The sequence below is a fragment of the Indicator indicator genome, chromosome 8, assembly GCF_027791375.1.
Source record: "Indicator indicator isolate 239-I01 chromosome 8, UM_Iind_1.1, whole genome shotgun sequence".
In the NCBI taxonomy this organism is placed as follows: domain Eukaryota; kingdom Metazoa; phylum Chordata; class Aves; order Piciformes; family Indicatoridae; genus Indicator; species Indicator indicator.
In genome coordinates, this window is record NC_072017.1 from 3,009,363 (window position 1) to 3,018,730 (window position 9,368).

Sequence of the window (9,368 nt, forward strand, 5' to 3'; positions counted from 1 at the left end):
TAGCAGGAGCTGGGAAAAAAAAAATAGATGGCACCTGCTTGTTGCAAAGAGCAACAGCACATGCAGACTTCCATGAAATACCTCAGGAAATCAAAAGCAGACACTCCCTTAAACACAGTGATGCTGGAAGTCACAGGTACAGCTACTGAAAAGTTTGGCCTTCATCAGTTGATGAAGCCTCTCTTCTGTGGGTTTGTTCTTGTGTTTGCTTTTATACCGTGCCCATGGTTGGTACACCTCTTTTCAACCAGCTTTGGACATCTTCAGCTGGACACAAAGAGACTCTGCAAGCAGGAGTGTAAAAGTGTGAGGTAACTATTGATTAGTTGTTGCACACAAAAGACATTCTGAATTTAAGAACTTACTAGGCTGAATACTCACCACCCTCCTTGGAGAGTCCTTCCTAGCCATGCAGCCATCACACAGGAGTGGGGTCAGACTAACTGGCCTTACTCTCATTTTTTTCCTTTTAAGATTTTCCAAATTGCTGTTTGAATTCTTGAGTTTCTAGGCACCCCTATCCCAAGAGGGGCTTCAATTTTACACTTTTTACCTTTCTGCAGGCTTTTTCTATAACTCTTTCTCAGCAAGCTGAGTCAAGGCTGCAGAGCTGTGCTGTATCAGAGCTGCTGCTTGATGTACAGGCAGGTAAGCTTTGGAGAGCCTTCAGCCAGGGCTACAGGGAGAGAGGGTTATACAACCACAGAGAAGTCAGTCTGCCTCTGTGAAAATAATGTCATTGTCACAGGTGTGCTGTGATAGCCAGCAAAACTTGTATGGTGACATGGCTTAGCTGCTTCCCCCTCATCTGACATCTGCAGCCAAGATAACAGCAGCAGGCTGCACCAAGGGGAGTCCTGCCTGGGTTATCTGAGGAGAGCCATTTTGTCCATGTGATGCATGTGACAGGGGACTTTTGATATCAGACTCTCAGAGGTCATTCTTGGGGCCAGTGTTACCTCCTGGGGTCACAGCTTAGCTACCTTAAATGCAGTTTTGTTCACACTTCCTATTACTTTACTGTAATAAATGCACTGCTATATAGAATTTATTTTCTTCTTTTTTTTCTGGTAAATGTATTTCCATGCCTCCCCAGAGACACACCCTGATTAGCTAATTTGTGGATCTAAGTTGATGAGTTGCTGTGATACTGTTAGAATCACAGAACTGTTAGGGTTGGAATGGGCCTCGAGGATCATCCAGTTCCAACCCCCCTGCCATGGGCAGGGACACCTCACACTACAGCAGGTTGCTCACAGCCACATCCAGCCTGGCTGCAAAAACCCCCAGGGATGAGGCTTGCACCACATCCCTGGGCAACCTGTGCCAGTCTCTCACCACCCTCATGGGGAAGAATTTCTTCCTAACATCCAGTCTGAATCTACCCATTTCTGTTTTTGCTCTATTCCCCTAGTCCTATCACTACCTGACACCCTAGAAAGTCCCTAAAAAGGAGGGAAAGGCTGTGAATCTAAGCTATATTTACACTACATTTGTGCTTATCAAAGGAAAAATGAGCGTAGCTGATGGGCATACTGTTTAGAAGGTCTTTAAAAGAACTTTCCTTTATTTCAGAAGATTAATGGCCAAACTATTTTTCTAGCCTTGTCAGCATCAGGTTCCTCATAATACTCCTTGATTTGAGGAGTAACAAGTGGCAGCTTTTGGCAAGGTTGTTAGGATACCATACTAACTTTGGAACATTTAGGGATGTGTCATCCTCAGAGAATGCCCAGGGAGGTGCTTGAGGCCTCATCCCTGGAGATATTCAAGGTGAGGCTGGACAGGGCTCTGGGCAACCTGATCTAGTGGAGAACATCCCTGCTGAGTGCAGAGGGGGTTGGACTGGATGACTTTTGGAGGTCTCTTCCAACCCAGACCATTCTGTGGTTCTAAACTAAGAATCATTAACTGTGTAAACAATAAGAAATTGGAACTGTGTGCCTACAGGTGTGTTGGACTTTTCCTGGTGGCTGGATGTGTGTTCTAGGGGTGGAATCAGAGATGATGGATTTTTTTTTTTAATTATTTTTTAGTGTTGGATGGTTGACAGGACCTAGTTAAACTTTGAAGCTTCTTAAGACTTGACAAAGAAATATGAAACTGTGCCTTATAGTTCACAGGAGAAGTTCTCTAAGAAAGCAGGGCTTGCAGTGTCAGTAGCTGTGCTGCATGATGCAGAAGGGAACATTGAAATGCATGCTGACTGGCTCACATACTGCTTTATGCAAAAGGCAGACAGGAAGAGCTGGGCAGATCCTCACCTGCTCTCATGCTCAGACCCTCAAGATTTTTCTGCTTGGAAAGCTCCTGATGAGTAATAGTAGCCTTCCAGTACCTGAAGGGGGCTTACAAGAATGCTGCAGAGGGACTGTTTACAAAGGCCTGCAGTGACAGGATGAGGAGCAATGGTTTGGAATGAGAGTAGCTTCAGATTGGATGTTAGGAACAAGCTCTTTACCATGAGGGTGGTGGAATGGTGGAACAAGCTGCCCAGCGAGGTGCTTGAGGCCTCATCCCTGGAGATATTCAAGGTGAGGCTCAACAGGGCTTTGGGCAACCTGATCTAGTTGAGGATGTCCCTGCTGACTGCACGGGGGTAGACTGGATGAGCTTTGGAGGTCCCTTCTAATCCAAACCATTCTGTGATTGTATGATGAACAGAGTGCTGTGAGAACTGTAGGTTAGTCCAGCTGCTTTGTACTAATTATGCACAACTTAATGAGCTAAGCTACACTGACTGTTACTGTCTACACAATTAATTGAAGCAGAAGTTCAATACAATGAATTTAGGGGTGACCTGTTAAAAAAAATAGAGAAAGATTGGAGGTAATAATTTGTTTCCATAATCTGTATTTCAGCCTGGAATAAGAGGGGAAGAGGTCTCCAGAAGGAAAAATAGTTGACCTTACAACGCACCAAGCATTGTTTATGTAGTGCTAAAACTGTTTGGTTTGTTTTAGTACTTTCTTGAACTAATAATAATATCCCTTGGGGCAGGAAGATGTTACAAAAAAGGCCCCAGAAAAATCCCCTGAACATATATACATAACTTCCTAGTAATCATTTGCATCTGGAAAACAGAGGTTACTTTCTTTCCCCAGGGATCTTGGAGTTCAGCTATGGATTGAATACAGTATTTGTAAAATTATTTCAAATGGTTCATCCAAAAGTTCTGTAAGAAAACAACATCTTACAGTTGAGGGGAATCAGAGAATGTTAGGGGTTGGAAGGGACCTCTAGAGATCATCCAGTCCAGTCTCCCTGCCAAAGCAGGATCACCCAGAGTAGTCCACACAGGAACACATCCAGGTGGCTTTCTATTATCTCCAGAGAAGGAGACTCCATGACCTTCTGGGCAGCCTGTTCTAGGGCTCTGTCACCCTCAGCATACAGAAGTGTCTCCTCATGTTGAGGTGGAACCTCCTGTGTTCCAACTTGTACCTGTTATTCCTTGTCCTGTCACTGGGCATCACCAAAAAGAGCCTGGCACCTTCATCCTGACACCCACCCCTTGTATTTATAGACTTCTATAAGATCCCCTCTCAACATTCTCCAGACTGAACAGCCCCAGGTCTTTCAGTCTTTCTTCATAGCAGAGATCTCCCCAAATCATCCTTGTAGCTCTCTGTTGGACTCCTTCCAGCAGATCCTTGTCTCTCTTGGAGAGCCCAAAACTGGACACTGTTCCAGGTGTGGTCTCAGCAGGGCAGAGCAGAGGGCAAGAACCTCCTTCAGCCTGCTGGAAGCACCTCTTAGTGCACACCAAGATGCTGTTGGCTCTCTTAGCCTCAGGGGCATGTTGCTGTCCCATGCAGAACTTGCTGCCCACTAGGACTCCAAGGTCTTTCTGCATGGAGCTGCTTTCTAGCAGAACAACCCCCAGTCTGTCCTGGTGCCTGCTGTATTCCTCCCCAGATGCAGGACCCTGCCCTTGTCCTTGTTGAACTTCATGAGGTTTGCCTGCACCCAGCTCTCAGCCTCTCCAGATCTTGCAGGGCTGCACAGCCTGACAGGTGTCATTTACCTCCCTCAGTGTGGTATCATCAGGAACTTGCTGAGGGTACACTCAATGCCCTCAGCCAGGCCATTGATGAAGGTACTGGACAAAACTGGATCTGGTACTGATCCCTGGGGAACACCACTGGCCACAGGCTTCTGACTGGACTTTGCTGCTGCTCCCAGCTCTCTTGGTGAAATCAGATTTGAGCAAACAGAAAAGCAGCAGTTCCTGATCCAGCACTATTCCTGTGTGGATATTTCTGCCACAAGATATGGTGGAAACAAGCAAAACAGTTCCAAAAGGCACCATCCACACAGACTGGGTGGCAGTGAAACATCTGGATTTGCATGATCCAGATGCAACCACTGTGCCAGGAACCTTCTCAGCTCTGATCAGACAACAGGAGGGCATACTGGTGAAGGGTCTCCTCCTAGAAGCATCACTAGTAGTGTGGGAGACAGGGACCATTATGGTGACTCTTGTATTCTTAGAGCTGTTGAACATCCAAGCTAAGAGCCTTGCCAAATGAACTAAACCCCAGGAAACTCATCCTTGGAAGTGGAGACTGAAAGATCTTCCACGTGCCCAGAGTAGAAAATTCACACCTTTAAACCCTTGTCATTACAATGCAGGATTTTTCTCTGCATACTGAGGTGGGAGGGGAGGTTCTTCTGTTGTCTTTGAGAGGTTATTGAGAGCAATGGCACTTCCCAAGCAGGGGTCTTGCATAATCCCCCTTTGAAGTGTTACTTCTCAAACAAGCAGGGTTTGAGCACTTAGCAGCAGTGCTGTGTGGGTCAGGCACTCCGTGGAGCTCATCAGGGCAAGGAACAGCTTCATAGGATCTTAGGATGTTAGGGGTTGGAAGGGACCTCTGGAGATCATCCAGTCCAACCCCCTTACCAGAGCAGGACCATAGAATCCAGCACAGGTCACACAGGAACACATCCAGATGGGGCTTGAAAGGCTCCAGAGAAGGAGACTCCACAACCTCTCTGGGCAGCCTGTTCCAGTGCTCTGGGACCCTCACAGTGAAGAAGTTCCTCCTCATGTTGAGGTGGAACCTCCTGTGCTGGAGTTTCTATCCATTACCCCTTGTCCTATCCCAGGGTGCAACTGAGCAGAGCCTGTCCCCTCCCTCCTGACCCCCAGTCCTCAAATATTTATAAACATTTATTAAATCCCCTCTCAGTCTTCTCCAGACTAAACAGCCTCAGGTCTCTCAGCCTCTCCTCACCAGGCAGTGCTCCAGTTCCTCAATCATCCTTGTAGCTCTCTGTTGGATTCTCCCCAGCAGATCCCTGTCTCTTTTGAACTGGGGAGCCCAGGACTGGACGCAGTATTCCAGGTGTGGCCTCACCAGGGCAGAGCAGAGGGGGAGGAGAACCTCCCTGGATCTGATGGACACGCTCCTCTGAATGCACCCCAGGATCCTGTTGGCCTTGACCACCAGAGCACATTGCTGACCCATACAGAACTTATCCACCAGCACTCCCAGGTCCTTCTCCACAGGGCTGCTCTCCAGCAGATCCCCTCCTAACCTGTACTGCTGCAGTTTATTCTTCCTTCCCAGATGCAGGAGTCTGCACTTACCCTTGTTGAACCTCATTAGGTTCCTCTCGGTCTGTCCAGGTCTTGCTTTAAACCCTTCCTCCTCCAGGTGTGTTTTAAAGCTGCCTTCCACTGGCAGCAGCTGTTGGCTGAAGGGGTTGTGCCCAGGCTCCCTTCCTGCTGTGCTGGCACATGTGTAACACTTTAAAATGAAGCTCTGAAACCTTACCCAGCAGCAAATGCTTGGCATGTAATCACTCCTATTCTCTTGATGAGCTCCACAGAGCCAGGAGATCCCAACAGTCTTGGGAGCTGCCTCTGGCTGTTGCCAGACACAGAGCCTGCCGTTGTCTAGGTTGGAGTTCCACAGCGCACTGCTGAGCAGGTGGCAGCTCTGGCAGCCCCACAGGTCAGACAGCTGCTCTCTGCTGGCCCTGCCTGCTCCTCTTGGGCGTTCTCTGCTTCTCTCTGCACAGCCAGGACTCGCAGGGCAGAGGGAACTTCTCCTTGTTCACTTGTTGCTCCCTCAGTGTGGTGCATGACCTGTGTCTACAATGCAGCCTTCAAAGTCAGTTGACAGCTGCACATTGTCCAGTGTGTAGAGGAAAAATGAATGCAGGCCTTCATAAAATCTTAAGGGGACTCTAAACCACACTTGGATCTTCAATGCAGACACATATCCATAGCCACTGGCTGCATGGCATTGTGCCAGGAGAAATGCTTTCTACTTAGCACAGTTTAATTAAGAAGGTGATTTAGACATTGTTAATGATCCATCCTTGGAGTTCAGGCATCAGCTACTGCATGCAAATTCAGTATCAGCTACATAGTTTAGTTATCTTAAATAGTTAAGATTAGCAATTATAATTAAACTATGGAATTAAGACAAAGGATTTTTCTTGGCATTAGATTTACAAAGAATTTAAAAAGAATTTTAAAAAATATTAAAAGTGAATGCACAAAAATGTGTTTCCCCCGTGGACTAGAGATTGCAGAAAAGATTGTGTAGCATTCCATAAAAGGAAGCAATTAAGAATGTGGGGGTTTAGAAGCCACTCATGTCAAGACTGAAAACAGAGTCATCTCTGAGCAACTGGGGAAACACCACCACAAACATTACACATGATGGAATTTTAATCCTGAATCCCTGGGAGTCCAGGCAAAGAAAATCCATCACACCCTCCATTTCTCTTTCATCTTCAGATGTTTTCTCATTTCAAGCATTAGAGAAAGTTGTATCTGATTGAATATATCTTGTGTCAGATGAGTGTGCAATGTCTTTGTCACATTGACATCCTTTTTTGTTTACTGCAGTATCATGGAATGGCTTAGGTTGGAAGGGACCTCAGTGATCATCTGCAACCTCCCCACCATGGGCAGGGACACCCCTCAACTAGACTTAAGGCCTTATCCAACCTGGCCTTCAACACCCCTCGGGAGGAAGCATCCACAACCTCCCTGGGCAGCCTGTGCCAGAGTCCCACTACCCTTGTACTATAGAACTTCTTCCTCAGCTCCACTCTAACCCTGCTCTCCCTCAGCTTCAAACCACTCCCCCTTCTCCTGTCTCTAGACACCCTGATGAGAAGTCCCTCTGCAGCCTTCCTGTAGGATCCCATCAAGGTATTGGGTCCTCCTGGAGTCTTCAGGCTGAACACCCCCAGCTCCCTCAGCCTATCCTCATAGCAGAGGTGCTCCAGCCTTTGGATCATCTTTGTGGCCTTCCTCTGGACTCTCTCCATCAGCTCTGTGTCCTTCTTATGTTGGGGACACCAGAGCTGGAGGCAGGATTGGAGGTGGGGTCTTAGCAGAACATAGTGAAGGGGCAGAATCCCCTGTTTTGTCCTGCTGCCCACACTGCTTAAGGATGTGATGGAAAGACAAAGACTTTTAGTTTGATGGCAAAGCCAACTTGCTGCCAAGTACAAAAAAACCCAAACCAACCCATGTTGTCTGGGAGACACTAAACAGATGCAGCAGAATGAAAACATCATTTTTGGTTAGAAATCTTGCGTGCACACAATGCCACCACAAGCAGAGACATGAAATCTTTAAAACACAAATTATAGAAGGCAAGACAGGTACAGCAGGACATACAACATGCAACATACAACAAAGGAGGCTGCAGTGAGGTGGGGGTTGGTCTCTTTACTGTCAGGTGATAGGATGAGAGGAAATGGCCTCAAGTTGCACCAGGAGCGGTTTAGGTTGGGTATCAGGAAAACTTCTTTCCTGAAAGCGTGGTCAGGCATTGGAACAGGCTGCCCAGGGAGGTGGTGGAGTCACCATCCCTGGAGGTGTTCAGAAACATGTGGGCATGGCACCTGGGGAGATGGTTTAGTGGCCACGGTGGTGTTGGGTTGATGGTTGGACTTGATCTTAGAGAGCTTTTACAACTGATTCTATAATGGTGGGACTCAAAGTTCTTTTACAACCAAAACAATTCAGTGCTTCTATGATGGTTGGCCTCACCTTCAAGTTCTTTTCTCACCAGAGCAGTTCTCTCGTTCTACACAACATCAGCACTGGCACTGCTGATCCACGTGTGCAGCGCAGCAGATGCCCTGAGAACCAGGTCAGGAGTGTGAGGCCTTCAGCCTGGCCTGGGGCTCCAGTGTGCAATGAAATACTTGAGTGCAGATAGCAAAGTTTACTGGTACAAGAACCACACTGAGAAATGGAATCAGCCTCACTTTTCAGTGAAGTGTCCACACTGCAGAGGTACTGACACTAACTCCTCTACTCCTCAGATGATCATTCCCCTAACACAACTTGTAGTGTAAACATGCATTAAGATTCCTGAGAAAAACACAAGTTGCTATATTCTTATATTGTTTACTTGGGACAATCTAGTATTATCCCCCAAAAACTAAAGGAATAAATGATTTCTTGGCAAGCTTGTTGTTCAATAGTTTGTATCTTCTAGGCGTTGCTCTTTCCTTAATGCCATAAACCTGCTCCTCTGTTCTCTCATTTGAAGACTTTTCATTCAAAATCTTTTAATTCTCAAAGGAAAAAAAGTTCTTTTTACAGATGGAAAACCACCACCATGGGAACCTGCTCCAGTTGCCTTATCTAAATGTTCTGCCTCCTGTCATTTGCATAACTCTCAGCTAAGAAACCTTGTGAGCTTTTTCATGACAAATCGAATCAGCTTTGTTCCAGCCCACTAAAACCCACCACCATGGAATCCTGGTGAGCTCTCTTTGTTTTCAGAGCTCTCAGGGCCAAAAGCAGCATTCTCCAAGTTCATTTTTTTTTTGATACAACTTCAAGATCGTCTGATGAGCACATTGCTCTTTTTAGATCAGCTTTTCTAAAAGCAATCTTCCTGTTTTGGTTATTATAAGCGTAGAGTATTTGGCTCTTTAAGCATCCTCATCTCCCCTCTGTTTTCTTCATTTCAGCTGATTGCTCTGTACACCCTTAAAAACAATCTTCTCATTCTTGCTGCTCTGCTGCCAGTCCACACAATCAATAGTCATGGGGGTGGGTATGTTACTTTTCATCTCCAATAAGGATGACAGGAATGCTTTTAAGCTATCACCTTCGTGATGGGTTCTGCTCCCCTATAGCCAACTCCCCCCCCCAGATAAACAGAGTGCTGTGAACTGAAAGAGCAGAGGTGAGGATATGGGAAACGGCATTTTGACTGAGACAAAGCAGGTGATGCAAGCATTAGGAAATACTCTTAACTCGTTCTGTCAGTGCAGCACAGTGGGGGTTTTGTCTTAACATGCATAAGGCTAAGTACCTCAAACCTAACACTGACAGTCAAGAACCATTCAAACTTTTACTAAAGTCTGTCAGGTTT